At 43.7% G+C, this 16312-nt stretch overlaps 1 pseudogene; it reads left to right on the forward strand.

The window, feature by feature from the left end:
- The first annotated feature begins 11547 nt into the window (after window positions 1-11547).
- LOC140716734 (uncharacterized) lies at window positions 11548-14088 on the forward strand (annotated as a pseudogene).
- Window positions 14089-16312: the final 2224 nt, after the last annotated feature.

Here is a 16312-nt window from a genome sequence, read left to right on the forward strand (position 1 = left end):
GAGATAAATAAAGCCTTTCAAGATTTTTATAATTCTTTATATCAATCAGAATTTGTTGAGGATTCTTCTATAATAGATGAATTTTTAAGAAAATTGAATATCCCAAAATTAACAACAGAGGATAGTGTATTCCTAGATGCACCTATTATGGAAACTGAAATAAAAAAGGCTACTTTTTCAGTGAATTCTGGTGAAGCTCCTGGTCCGGATGGTTATACTGTAGAATTTTTAAAATCCTTTTCCTCTATACTTTCTCCTTGGCTTTGTAAAATTTTTAAAGATGCGTTAACTATAGGTATATTGCCACAATCTTTTTATGAAGCCTCTATTTCTTTAATTCTTAAAAAAGATAAAGACCCCACTGAATGTGCATCCTATCGGCCAATATCCTTGCTGAATACGGATTTTAAGATTTTTTAGTAAAATTTTGGCCACTAGATTAGAAAATATATTACCTCAATTATTTCTGAAGATCAGACTGGATTTATTAAAAACCGCTACTCATCTTTTAACATTAGAAAATTAATTAATATTATTTATACTCCTTCACCCAAAATACCAGTATGTGTCATTTTCTTAGATGCTGAAAAAGCATTTGATAGAGTTGAATGGCCATATTTATTTAATACGTTGCAGCATTTTAATTTTAGTTTGAAATTTATATCATGGATTAAATTAATATACTATAAACCCTTGGCTTCGGTCTTTACCAATAATCAAAGATCTTGTTTTTCAGTTATTCCGTGGTACAAGGCAAGGCTGTCCTTTAAGTCCTTTACTATTTGACATTGTTTTGGAACCTTTAGCTATAGCCATTCATGAATCACCTAATATTTTGGGTATTACTCGTGGGGAAGGGACGTATAAGTTATCATTATATGCTGATGATTTGTTACTATACATATCCGACCCTGAGAGATCTATTCCTGCTATTTCGTCCTTGCTTGCTCAGTTTAGTAACTTTTCTGGTTACAAATTGAATTTTAATAAGAGCGAATTATTTCTATTAAATATGCAAGTTCCAATTTATAAACATTTACCATTTAAAGTTGTCACAGATTATTTTACTTATTTGGGTATTTAAATTACCAAAAAACACAAAGATTTATTTAAAGTTAATTTCTTACCTTTAATTGACCAAATTAAGCAACTTGTTACTTGTGGTCTCCATTAACTTTGTCATTGGTTGGTCGAATTAATGCTATTAAGATGATGATATTACCCAAATTCTTATATTTATTTCAAGCATTACCAATTTTTATTCCTAAATCTTTTTTTGATATTATTGACTCCAAAATATCTTCCTATCTGTGGCAGAATAAAAATCCTAGACTAAGCAAAAAATATTTACAGAAGCCTAAGAAGGAGGGTGGTTTGAGATTTTACTATTGGGCAGTTAATATACGATATTTAATATTTTGGACACAAGAATCGACTATAGCAGCTTGCCCACAATGGGTAAATTTGGAATGTAAATCTGTACAAGACTTCATTGTTTTCAATTTTAGGATTTTCACTTCCTTTTTCTTTATCTAAATTGAATAAACAAATAACCAATCGTATAGTTAAACATGCATTGCGAATATGGTTTCAATTTCGTAAATTTTTTGGCTTGAATAAGTTCATCTTATCAAGCCCTATAATATCTAACTTTCTTTTTCGGCCCTCTTTTATGGATCAAGCCTTTGTTTTATGAAAAACAAAAGGTATAACATGTTATCTTGATCTATTTTTAGATAATAGTTTTATGTCCTTTGAACAGCTATCTAATAAATATAATTTACCTAAAACTCATTTTTTTAGATATTTGCAAGTTAGAAATTTTTTGAATAATGAGTTACAGTCTTTTCCGAAACTATGTCCATCGGACATTACGGAAAAAAATTTAGCTCTGAATCCTTGTCAGAAGGGTTTAGTGGCTATCATTTATAATATGATCATGAAAATACAGCCAGAAGTATCAGAAAAAATTAAAAAGGAATGGGAAAAAGAACTTCATTACCTTGTACCCACTGAGCAGTGGGAGAAAATTTTACAATTAGTCAATTCTTCTTCTATTTGTGCTAAACATGCCCTAATACAATTCAAGGTTGTACATAGAGCTCATATGTCTAAGGATAAACTTGCTCGATTTTATTCTTATGTTAATCCAACCTGTGACAGATGTCATTCTGATGTTGCTTCATTGACCCACATGTTTTGGTCTTGCCCTTGTTTGCAAAATTACTGGAAAGATATTTTCGGTACTATTTCAACAGTTCTGAATATCAATTTCCAACCGCATCCTATTACTGCAATTTTTGGTTTACCAATGGTGGATAATAGTCGTTTATCCCCCTCATCTCGACGGATGATTGCATTTGTTACATTAATGGCTAGAAGATCTATTTTATTGAATTGGAAAGAAATTAATCCTCCAACTATATTTCAGTGGTTTTCTCAAACTATCTCTTGTTTGAGCTTAGAAAAAAATAGAAGTGTTGTCTTTGATCCTTCAGTTAAATTTGAAGAAACTTGGAGACCATTTATTCAACATTTTCATATGAGTTAAATTGTCTTTTCCTAAACCTCACTTTTATTATCTTTAATTATTTGGATAGAGGTTCGGAGTTATTGGCACTACTGTATATATTTGACATAATGCAATGGCCCATGTTGGTTAGTTTTCTGGGTTTTTTTTTTACTACTTTTGTTCGCAATTACCATGTGTTTGGGAGGTTATGATATATTGATTGTCATCTATTTGAATGTTTATTTAAACTATTAACTATGTACTCTCAAACTCTCTGTATTCATGTTTCATTTATGTTTGTTTAAAAATTAATAAAAAGAATTTAAAAAGAAAAGAAAGGATGGCATGTTGTCTCCTGCATGCAAGGTTCTGATATATGGGCTGGTCGAGTAACGAGGTTCTGCAAAGGGAGTTCAGGGAGTGAGCTGCTAAGTTAACGGGCAGCTCATCCAGGGCTGTGATCTCAGGACTGTCATCTGTGCCACGTGCCAGGAATCGGAAGATTATACCGTTTAACACATGGCTAAGGAGTTGGTGCAGGAGGGATCTTCTGAGCTGGTGAGGATTGTTGTGTACAGAGGAGTGTGTTGGGGGGAGAGCATACCGTTGATGGAGTGCGACAGCGCAGGCAGTCTCTCACACACAGACACATGCAGTGGAGTGTGAGGGAGGGGAGTGAGAAGGGAAAAGGGGAATGAGGAGGATGGAGTTAGGGCTCCTTCACAACGTCCCAGACTCACCCACCCCACCCCCTTTGGAATTGGTCCCATTCCTTGGGGGCTGGGAATGGGCACTGAGTTGCCTTGTCAAGAAGACAGCATCAGGTTAACATGCTTTGATAATAAATTTACGTTGAACTTGAACATTGAAATGTATTTTTTGTAAAACATGTCTTCTTCTTCTCCATGTGGTTTGTGCGTTACACGCTTGGGTGATCATGGCTTTCCACATCGAACAATCGCACGCAGCATCAATGGTATCTCGCACACTTAGATCTGTTAGTTCTTTCACAGTGTCCATATATTTTCTTTTTTGCCTTCCTGTTCTGCATTTCCCAGGCATACGGCCTTGTAATGTAAGGCATTCTATTTCTCCCTTTCTGATGACGTGGCCCAGTAATTTATGTTTCCTCTCACTCAAAGTTCTTATTAAAGATCTTTTTGTATGGGCACGTTGGAGCATTATCTCATTAGTTACCCTATTCCTATATGATATTTTCAGCATCCTTCTAAGAATCTGCATTTCTGTTGCTTCGAAGTTTCTTTGGAGTTCTGGTGTTACAGTCCATGTTTCTGAAGCATACAGCAAGATTGACCAGATGTCACATTTTAGTGGCCTAAGCCTTGTTATCATAGAATTGTGTCTGTTGGTAAAAGTCGGTTTCATTTTTTAGAAGTTGGTTTTGGTAATACCAATTCTTCTTTACTTCCAGCATCTCATGATATAGACAGATAGACAGACATACTTTATTGATTCCGAGGGAAATTGGTTTTCGTTACAGTTGCACCAACCAAGAATAGAGTAGAAATATAGCAAAATCAAACCAGAAGTAATGAAATAATAATAAGTAAATTATGCCAAGTGGAAATAAGTCCAGGAACAGCCTATTGGCTCAGAGCGGCTGACACTCCGAGGGAGGAGTTGTAAAGTTTGGTGGCCACAGGCAGGAATGACTTCCTATGCATCTCGGTGAAATGAGTCTTTGGCTGAATGTACCCCTGTGCCTAACCAGTACATTATGGAGTGGATGGGAGACATTGTCCAAGATGGCATGCAACTTGGACAGCATCCTCTTTTCAGACACCACCGTCAGAGCGTCCTGTTCCACCCCCACCACAAACTTACAAACTTACAAATGAGTTTGTTGATTCTGTTGGTGTCTGCTACCCTCGGCCTGCTGCCCCAGCACACAACAGCAAACATAATAGCACTGGCCACCACAGACTCGTAGAACATCTTCAGCATCGTCCGGCAGATGTTAAAGGACCTCAGTCTCCTCAGGAAATAGAGACGGCTCTGACCCTTCTTGTAGACAACCTCAGTGTTCTTTGACCAGTCCAGTTTATTGTCAATTCGTATCCCCAGGTACTTGTAATCCTCCACCAGGTCCACCACCAGCTCCTTAGTCTTTTTCACATTAAGCTGCAGAGTATTCTGCTTGCACCATGTAACAAAGTTTCCCACCGTAGCCCTGTACTCAGCCTGATCTCCCTTGCTGATGCATCCAACTATGGCAGAGTCATCAGAAAACTTCTGAAGATGGCAAGACTCTGTGCAGTAGTTGAAGTCCGAGGTATAGATGGTGAAGAGAAAGGGAGACAGGACAGTCCCCTGTGGAGCCCCAATGCTGCTGACCACTCTGTCTGACACACAGAGTTGCAAGCACACGTACTGTGGTCTGCCAGTCAGGTAATCAATAATCCATGACACCAGGGAAGCATCCACCTGCATCACTGTCAGCTTCTCACCCAGCAGAGCAGGGCGGATGGTGTTGAACGCACTGGAGAAGTCAAAAGACATGACCCTCACAGTGCTCGCCGGCTTGTCCAGGTGGGCGTAGACATGGTTCAGCAGGTAGACGATGGCATCCTCAAATCCTAGTCGGGGCTGTTAGGTGTACTGGAGGGTGTCTAAGTGTGGCCTAACCATACGCCTGAGCTGCTCTAGAACAAGTCTCTCCAGGGTCTTCATGATGTGGGAGGTCAATGCCACCGGTCTGTAGTCATTGGAGCCACTGGGGCACGGCGTCTTCGGTACAGGGACGAGGCAGGACGGCTTCCACAGCACAGGAACCGTCTGGAGACTCAGGCTCAGGTTGAAGACATGGTGAAGTACCCCACATAGCTGGGGGGCACAGGCTTTGAGCACCCTGGGGCTGACACCATCCGGGCCTGCAGCCTTGCTTGGGGGTGGAGAAGTTTCAGTTGTCTTCTCACCTGTTCAGTTGTGAAGGTGGTTTCAGGTGGCGGAGGGATGTAGTCATGAGAGCAGGCTGGGAGGCTGTGAGGAGGGGTAGGAGGGGAGAGTGGAGTATGTGTTGGTTGGGGGTTGACAACAGATGAATCATGTGGGGGATGGGCAGGGGCCACAGTGTCAAATCTGTTGAAGAACAGGTTAGGTTCGTGGGCCCTGTCCACACTGCCTTCAGCTCCTCTGTTGTTAGTTTGCCAGAACCCAGTGATGGTCCTCATCCCACTCCAGACCTCTCTCATGTTGTTCTGCTGGAGTTTCCACTCAAGCTTCCTCCTATACCTGTCTTTAACCTCCCTCAACTTGGCTTTCAGGTCCCTCTGTATTGTCCTCAGCTCCTCCCTATTTCCATCTCCAAACACCCTCTTTTTAGTGTTCAGGATGTCCTTAAAGTCCTTTGTTACCTATGGCTTGTTATTTGAATAACGAATAACAAGTAACAATATAAAGCTACCAAGGTAATTGAAACTGGCCTTTTGTTCATCCGCTTGGTTACTGATGTACAACTTGCCGTTGGGAGTGTCCTGCTGTTTTGATATTACCATACTTTTTTTTTCAGTTGATGGTTAGACCAGAATCTGCACTTGTTTGCATTACTTTGCCTAGGAGGATTTGTAGGTCTTCTGTAGCACTTGCTATTAGGATGGTATCGTCCGCATATCTTATATTGTTGATGTTAACACCTCAAATTTTTATCCCATCTAGGTCTTCTATTTCTCTGAGAATCATTTCACTATAGATATTTAAAAATTCCAATGAGGCAACGCATCTCTGTCTAAATCCTCTTTGAATTTTAGTGCAACTACTTATATTATCATAAATTTTTACACTGCCATTTGGTTCCAATATGAATTGTGAAGTAGTTGTTGTTCCCTTCCATCAGTATTTAGTTTAGCGAGAATTTGAAATAATACAAAGTACCAAAATGTCTTATACCATATTGGGCGATTTCTGATCGGCTGCTTTTAGTTAAATTAAGGGTTAACCCTTTTAACATCAGTATAATCCAAACCTATGCACCAACAAATGATGGGGACGAACAGGATAACAACAAGTTTTATGAAGATCTCGACAGGGCAATGTAAATCTCAGGATATAAAACTAGTCATGGGAGATTTTAACGACAAAGTTGGACAGAAAACGGTTGATAATATTATAGGACTAGGGGAGAAAATTGAAAATGGAGAAAGGTTTACTGACTGGTGTGTCAGATACAACCAAGTGACCACAAATACTTGGTATAAAAACCATCCACGTAGATTGTGCACTTGGATTAGCCCTGTAGATAGAACAAGGAATCAAATAGATTTCATTACCGTCAATGAACCTTTAGAAATAATATCACAAATTCTAAATCCTACTCAGGAGCAGACTGTTGTTCAGATCACCATCCAGTAATAGCTACCATCAAAACAAAATTAAAGAAACTGAAACGTGGAAAAAAGAGAAGTCGGTGTTGGGAGAACAAAAAAAAAGATAGCATACTTAGCAACAATTCAAGACAGCTGTAGAAGAACACCTCAGCGAAAACGAAACAACACCTATTTGGGACAGATTTAAATATGCTATACAGCAATCAGCAGGGGAGATAATCCAAATACAAGAAACACAACACACCAACAAGGGGTGGATAACCCAAGAAATTCTACATCTGATGGAACAAAGAAGGTTAGTGAAGAATAATGAAGTGCAATTCAGAGAGCTAAACAGACAAGTGTGCAATATTGCAAAGGAAGAAAGGCTAAATCAAAAATGCAATGAAGCAGAAGGCCATATTAACAACGGCAAAGAAATGGACAAGAAAATTAAAGAAATTATGGAATTAAGAAAACCTCCTCTACAGAATGCATAAGATCAGCAGACAGATCCAGATGAAGTATGTGGGAGGAGTATTCAGTTTATAGAGCAGCTGTCTGAGGATAATAGAGGGGAACCCCCAGATATTAAACACCCTGATTCTGGCCCACCTATTACCAAAGAAGAAAAAACTAAAGCAATGTAAAGCATGAAACGTGGTAAAGCCACTGGACTTGAGGAAACCTCAGTTTACAAGCCCTAGAAGATCTGGGCATAGATATTCTTTTTGAACTGTTTAATTGCATATATGAGTCTGCTGTATTGCCTGATGATCGCTTGAAATCTGTACTTATAGCTCTGCCAAGAATTCCTGGAATTATTGACTGCGAAAATTATAGAACAATCTGTCTTAAGATTCACCTAATAAAGATTTTGTTGAGAATTGTTCTGAGATGAATTAAAAATAAGTTAAGGCCAGAAACTTCCAAGTAAAACATGTACTGATGAGAAATGGTCTCAGTGAAGGTCCGAGAGTGGAAAATGAACCGGTGTTCAGCCCCACAGCTCCGTGCCAAACAAGAACCCCTGTCTGAGTCTGTCCCATCCGTCTGTGCTTGACAGTGCCAGTGTCTTTTATCTTCCTTCTCAACCTCGTTCTCCTGCCTTCTCCCCATAACATTTGACGCCTTTACAGAAAATCTTTGGGATCAACGGCAATACGCATTTTCAACAGTTCATCTTTCTGCGACAGGAGAACACACTTCGGAGATCAACAGTCTCTGTATTTTTATTACATACATTATTATTATTACGCATTGGTGCAGTATTATTGTGTATATTATTATTCCCGGTTTATTTTTAGTAAAGTCTGCACACTGCTAATTGTGTTCCTGAATGTCGCTGCTGTAACGAAAGAATTCCCCACTCGGGATCAATAATGTATTTATTTATTATTATCAACATCATCATGATTATTCTGCAGTCCTTTATCTCTTTCATCAATTTTCCCAGCTCTTTACTTCACGCCCGACTAATCTGATGTATCACCTCCCCTCCACCCCACATTCTTTCTCCCTCCCTTCCTTTCCAGTCCTGAAGAAGGGTCTCTGTCTGAAACGCCGACTGTTCTCTCCCCTCCATCGTTGCTTTCTGCCCCCCTGAGTTCCTCCAGCATTTTGTGGGTGTTGCTTTGGATTTCCGCATCTGCAGATTTTTTTTTAAATCCTATTTAAACAAATGCGCATGCGTGGGCGTCACAGACCGTCGCGAATACTGCGCATGCGCCAAGTAGATGAGAGGCTCGCTGGGATAGGACGCAGGTAGGAGCGGGGCCGCGGGTGGGAGCTTAATCACCGGCGTTTGCACCGCGATTGAAGGAACATTACTATGAGCTCCGTCCCCACTGGTCCGGCACCTCAGGACAGTCCCAGCCGCACGATTTTCCCGAGTGACGGGGAGTTTACGGCTGATTGAGAGCTGGCGGCGCCGCCATTTCTGCGGCGCATGCGCATTGCTGGGTCCTTAGATGGCGGATGGACAGCTTACTTGTTCTTGGTGTCTGCTGGGTAAAGAGTCAGCCATGGGTGACACTACCAGCATTGTCCCCTTAGAATATGCCCAAATACTTCGACCTCCAGTCATGCCAATCCGAGGATCAGTACCTCGGAACAAAAATAGACTGTCCAGTCAGTGGAAATGTAAATTAGTGCTGTATGGCTAAAAGAAATCCTCCCGTCAGCTTTAGTTCTCTGTGTAAATAACGATATGAAACACCTTGTTCTCGATGACAAGTGACTTGTAGCTTGCACATCACAAAGGTGCCCCATTCCAATGAGAATAACTACTGCCCACCCCTTCATAGTCATTGCCATCGATGGGTTCATCACTGTCAATCAGCTGGGGGTGGGAGGGGATCCCAGTAATTAGAAAATCTCCAGGATCCGACATGTAGTAACAAGTTCACTTTGTTGTGTTGTGGAGCATGACCAGCGCTTGAAATGAAACCAAAAATCAGGACAAATTGAGCCAAGACACAGGTTGATTGAAGGCAGAAATAGCCTACTCTCATACAGAGGGAATACAGTCAGAGAATTTGTTGGTCAGTCAGGATGCCTGATCCGTGACTTGTTAGAAGATGAGGAGTTCATATCTAAACATAGAAACAGAAGTCTGCAATATATTACAGGCCCTTCGGCCCACAATGTCATGCCGACCATAAAACCTACTCTTGAAACTGTCTAGAGTTTGACTACCACATAGACCTCTATTATTCTAAGCTCCATGTAGGCTCCTAACAGTGTCTGAAAAGACCCTGATTGTATCCGCCTCTACCTTTGAAAAACTTACCTCTCGTATCCCCCTTGTACCTACTTACATGCATCTTAAAACTCTGCCCTTGCATGTTAGCTAGCTCAGCCCTGAGAAAAAACCTCTGGCTATCTGCTTGATCAATGCCTCTCATCATCCTATACAACTCTCCTCTGAACCCTTTCCAGAGTATCCACATTCTTCCTGTAGTGAGATAATCAGAATTGAACACAGTACTAAAAGTGGGGTCCAATGAAGGCCTTATAAATCTGTAACAGTACCTCACCGCTTTTGAACTCAGTCCCATGGTTGATGAAGGCCTTCTTAAAAACATTGTCAACCTGCACAGCAGCTTTGCATGTACTATTGACACGGACCGCAAGATCTCGCTGATCCTCCAAACTGCCAAGAGTCCTATCATTAGTATTGTATTCTGTCTTCAAATTAGACCTACCAAAATGAACCACCAGGTTGAACTCAATCTGCCAATTCTCTGTCCAGTTCTACATCCTATCGATGTAACTGCTCTACTGTGACAACCATTCAGACAACCCACAGTACCCACTACATTTGTGTCATCGACAAACTTACAAACACACCCTTCTACTCCTCATCAAGGTCATTTTTAAAATTCACAAAGAGGAGGGGTCCCAGAACAGATCGCTGCAGAATATCACTGTTCACCATCCTCCATGCAGAATACAAACCATCAACAACCACCCTGTGGCCAAGCCAGTTCTGGATCCACAAAGCAGCTCTCCTTGGGTCCTTCCTCGTTACTTTCTCAATGAGCCTCGTATGGGGAACCTTATCAAAAGTCTTACTGAAAACCACGTACACTACATCCAATGTTCCACCTTCAGCAATGTTACATCCCCAAAGAGTTCAATCAGGTTGGTAAGGCTTAACCTGCCCTTGACAAAGCCATGCTGACTACCGCTAATCTGATGCTCATAAGTCCTCCCGCTTAGGATCTTCTCCAACAAATTGCCCACGACTGATGCAAGACTCACTGGTCTATAATTTCCTGGGTTACCTTTTTTCCGTTTGTTAAACAATCCTCGGGTACTTCTCCCATCCCTATTGATGAGACAAAGATCATCACCAGATGCTCAGCAATCTCCTCCCTCGCTTCCCACAGTCACCTGCAGTATATCTCAACTTGAGTTGAACTCAGTAATGCCAGAGCTCAAATTGAGTGAAGATCTTATAGAAACATGTAAAATTATGACAGGGATAGATAAGATAGAGGCAGGAAAGTTGTTTCCACTGGTAGGTGAGACTAGAAGTAGAGGACATCACCTCAAGATTCAGGGCATTTGGGATGGAGATGAGGAGGAACTGCTTTTCCCTGAGGGTGGTGAATATGTGGATTCCTCTGCCCAATGAAGCACTGGAGGGTTCCTCAGTAAATGTATTTGAGACAAAGTTGGATAGATTTTTCCATAGTAGGGAGATTAAGGGCGATGGAGTAAAGGCAGGTTGGTGGAGATGGGCCAGATGACGTTCTCGTGCTCCAATTTCTTATGTTCTGACCACAGACTAAAATCTCACCTGAATAATTGTTCTTCACCCACTGATGTCCTTTCAATTATTCTTACAGGTCTGAAATGGCAGAACAGTTGTGCAAGGGAATCTCAACATGTCAGTTTTGCTCTCTCTGACCGGATATATAAGGAGTGACCAAATATTTTCTTTGCAAGACCAACACATCTGTTGTCGATCCTTGGAAATGAAAAAGTATCTCATCCCAGCTGGAAATGTGTTTTCTGTCTGAAGTGAAGTTTTCTTTTCTAACTCAGTGTTATCTACTGGAGCCGGGGTGCTGAGAAAACACCAGCAGTTGTTCACTGAAGATCAGTTCTTCAATTGCAGTGAGATATCATTCTCCTTCTCTCAGTGTGGGAAGGGATTCACTCACAGCCTACCCACAGACACACCAGCGAGTTCACACTGAGAAGATGCCATTGACCTGCTCAGACTGTGGGAAGGGATTCACTCAGTCATCTCAACTGGAGGTACATCGGCGAATTCACACTGGGGAGTGGCCATTCGTGTGCTCTGCATGTGGGAAGAGATTCACTTGGTCATCCAACCTTGTGAGGCACTACCGCGTTCACACTGGGGAGAGGCCATTCACTTGCTCAGAATGTGGGAAGGGATTTGCTCGGTCATATCAACTGATTGAACATCAGCGAGTTCACACTGGGGAGAAACCATTCAGCTGCTCTGAATGTGGGAGGAGATTCAAAGAATCAGACACACTTGTGAAACACTACCAAATTCACACTGGGGAGAAGCCATTCACGTGCTCTGAATGTGGGAAGGGATTCACTCGGTCATCAGATGTTAAAATACATCAACGAATTCACACTGGGGAGAAACCATTCATCTGCTCTGAATGTGGGAAGGGATTCACTAACTCATCCCACCTTGTGAAGCACTGCCGAATTCACACCGGGGAGAAACCGTTCATCTGCTCAGATTGTGGGAAGGGATTCACTGACTCATCCAAACTTGTGAGGCACTACCCAATTCACACTGGGGAGAAGCCATTCAGATGTTCTGAATGTGGGAAGGGATTCACTCGGTCAACCAGCCTTGTGAAGCACAGCCAAATTCACACCAGGGAGAAACTGTTCACCTGCCCAGATTGCGGGAAAGAATTCACTCGGTCCTCAGACTTTAAAGAACATCAACAAATTCACACTGGCCACTCACCTGTTCTGAATGTGGGAATGGATTCACAAATACATCTCAATTGAATGAACATCAGCGAGTTCACACTGGGGAGAAACTGCTCAACTGCTCAGACTGTGGGGAGGAATTCACTCAGTCATCACATCTGTTCAGACTGGGAATGAAATCACACTTTCATCTCACCTACCGACACACCAGACTGATTTCAGCAGTGAGAGGACGTTGATCTGCTCAGACTGTAGGAAGGCATTGACACACTGATCCACACTGCAGAGACAGTGGTGGGTTCACACTGTGGGGAGGGTGGTCACCTGCTCAGACTGTGGGAAGGCATTCACACACTGATCCACACTGCAGAGACAGTGGTGGGTTCACACTGTGGGGAGGGTGGTCACCTGCTCAGACTGTGGGAGGGCGTTCACACACTGATCCACACTGCAGAGACAGTTGTGGGTTCACACTGTGGGGAGGGTGGTCACCTGCTCAGACTGTGGGAGGGCATTCACACACTGATCCATACTGCACAGACAGTGGTGGGTTCACACTGTGGGGAGGGTGGTCACCTGCTCAGACGGTGGGAAGGCATTCACACACTCAACTGTGACACCAGCAGGTTCACACACAGCCATTCACCTGCTCTGAATGTGGGAAAAGATTCACTCAATCATCTCAACTGAACGAACACCAGCGAGTTCATTCTGAGAAGATGCCGTTCACCTGCTCAGATGATTGGAAGGGATTCACTCGCTCATCCACACTACAGAGACAACAGCGAGTTCACACTGAGGAGAGGCCATTCACGTGCTTAGACTGTGGGAAGGGATTCACTCAGTCATCTCACCTACTGACACACCAGTCAGTTCACACTGGGGAGTGGCCATTCACATGCTCTGAACGTGGGAAGGGATTCACTCGCTCATCCACACTACATAGACAACAGTGAGTTCACACTGGGGAGAGGCCATTCACCTGTTCCGACTGTGGGAAGGGATTCACTCAGTCAGCACACCTACTGAGACACCAGTTAGTCCACACAAGGCAGAGGCCTTTCACGTGCTCTGACTGTGGGAATAAATTCACTTGGTCTTCTCAACTGAAGGTACAGCAGCGAGTTCACACTGGGGAGAAACCATTCAGCTGCTCTGAATGTGGGAAGGGATTCACTCGGTCATCTACATTTTTGAAGCACAACAGAATTCACACTGGGGAGAGGCTGTCCACCTGCTCAGATTGTGGGAACGCTTTCACTCGGTCATGCATGCTACAGAGACACCCACCAGCAAGTTCACACTGGGGAGAAGCCGTTCTGCTGCTCTGAATGTGGGACAAGATTCAGTCGATCATCTCACCTACTGGAACACCAGCGGCTTCACACTGGGGAGAGGCCGTTCACCTGCTCAGACTGTGGGAAGGCATTCACTCTGTCATCCATGCTACAGACATACTAGCGAGTTCACACTGGAGATAGGCCGTTCACCTGCTCCGACTGTGGGAAGGGATTCTCCCAGTCATCTTCTCTGCTGACCCATCAGTTAGTCCACGCGTGGGACAGGCCATTCACTTGCTCCGAATGTGGGAAGGGATTCACTCAGTCATCCATGCTGCAGAGACACCGGTTTGTTCACACTGGGGAAAGGCCGTTCATCTGCTCTGAATGTGGGAAGGGATTCACTCAATCATCTCATTTTAAAAAACATCAACAGGTTCACAGTGAGCAGAAGTTATTCGACTGCTCTGAATGTGGGAAGGGATTCACTCAATCACCTCATTTTAAAAAACATCAACAGGTTCACAGTGAGTAGAAGTTATTCGACTGCTCTGAATGTGGGAAGGGATTCATTCAGCCATCTCAACTGAAGGAGCATCAGTTAGTTCACACTCGGGAGAAACTGTTCACCTTCCTCAGATTGTCAGAAGGGATTCACACTTTCATCTCACCTACCGACACACCGGACTGTTTTCAGCAGTGAGAGGATGTTGACCTGCTCAGACTGTGGGAAGGCATTCACACACTGATCCACACTGCAGAGACAGTGGTGAATTCACACTGTGGTGAGGGTGGTCACCTGCTCAGACTGTGGGAAGGCATTCACACACTGATCCACACTGCAGAGACAGTGGTGGATTCACACTGTGGGGAGGGTGGTCACCTGCTCAGACTGTGGGAAGGCATTCACACACTGATCCACACTGCAGAGACAGTGACGGGTTCACACTGTGGGGAGGGTGGTCACCTGCTCAGACTGTGGGAAGGCATTCACACACTGATCCACACTGCAGAGACAGTGGTGGGTTCACACTGTGGGGAGGGTGATCACCTGCTCAGACTGTGGGAAGGCATTCACACACTGATCCACACTGCAGAGACAGTGGTGGGTTCACACTGTGGGGAGGGTGGTCACCTGCTCAGACTGTGGGAAGGCATTCACACACTGATCCACACTGCAGAGACAGTGGTGGGTTCACACTGTGGGGAGGGTGGTCACCTGCTCAGACTGTGGGAAGGCATTCACACACTGATCCACACTGCAGAGACAGTGGTGGGTTCACACTGTGGGGAGGGTGGTCACCTGCTCAGACTGTGGGATGGGTTTCGATCAGTCATTCATCCTTGTGTCGCCCTACCAAGCTTCGACCTATCGATAATCGGAGAGATCAGATGCTTGAGAGGACGTAATTCACTCAGGTTCACCGACCGAGTATTAAAGGCAGTGGTTCAGGGCAGGTTATTTTTGAGCTTTCAGCAGTGGCCAATCTATATTTAGGGTTGATTATCAAGAACAAGTCAGGCAGGAGCAAGTAGAGCGGTCACTGTTGGAGTGGACAGAGTCAGAGTGGAGACTTCGCTGCTTTAGCTCTTTAGGTTTCAGTGAGGAGCGCCTTCAGTCAGAGAAGGCAAAATCATGCCAAAGGTAGAATTTTTTTGCCCCCTTTTCATTTGCTCAGAACAGTGGAGATGTCAGGCAGGCTAATGGAAAGCTCCTCTTGCGGGATGTGGGAAGGCAGGGGTCCCTCCTGTGTCCCTGATAACTACACCTGCGAGAAGGGCATCCAGCTTCAGTTCCAAACAATCCACATTCAGGAGTTGCAGCTGGAACTGGATGAACTCCAGATCATTCGGGAGGTTGAAGGGGTGATAGGTAGGACATTTGAGAGGTAGTTGCATCCAAGAAGCACGGCACAGGAAACTGGGTAACAGTCAGGAAGGGTAAAGTGGGAAACAGCGAGAGCAGTTTACCCCTGTGTCCATCCCCCTGAACAACACAGATATCACTTTAGGTACAGTCAGGGATGGTGGGGATGACCAAGTAAAGGAAGGTCACAGCAGAAGGGTCTCTGGCACTTAGTCTGGCTCTGAGACTGAGGAGGGAAGGGTGGAGAAGAGGCGAGCTGTGGTCAGAGGTTATTCATTCCTTCAGGGAACTGATAGGACGTCCTGTGGGTGAGAATGAGATTCCAGGATGGCATGTGGTCTCCTGCATGCAAGGTTCTGATATATGATCTGGTCGAGTAACGAGGTTCTGCAAAGGGAGTTCAGGGAGTGAGCTGCGAAGTTAAATGGCAGCTCATCCAGAGCTGTGATCTCAGGACTGTCATCTGTGCCACGTGCCAGGAATCGGAAGATTATACCGTTTAACACATGGCTAAGGAGTTGGTGCAGGAGGGAGTGTATAAGATTTTTGGATCTTCTGAGCTGGTGAGGCCTGCTGTGTACAGAGGAGTGTGAGTGTGTTGAGGGGGGGGGGAGAGCACATCGTTGATGGAGTGCGACTGCGCAAACAGTCTCTCACACACAGGGAGTGAGAAGGGAAAAGGGGAATGAGGAATGAGGAGGATGGAGTTAGGGCTCCTTCACAAAGTCCCAGACTCACCCACCCCACCCCCTTTGGAATTGGTCCCATTTAATTTTGCAGTACTTTAAGTTTCCACTCACTTAAAGTTCTTATTAAAGAGCTTTTTGTATGGGCACGTTGGAGCATTGTCTCATTAGTTACCCTATCTCTATATGATATTTTCAGCATTCTT

Source organism: Hemitrygon akajei, chromosome 26 (genome assembly GCF_048418815.1).
Source record: "Hemitrygon akajei chromosome 26, sHemAka1.3, whole genome shotgun sequence".
Lineage (NCBI taxonomy): Eukaryota > Metazoa > Chordata > Chondrichthyes > Myliobatiformes > Dasyatidae > Hemitrygon > Hemitrygon akajei.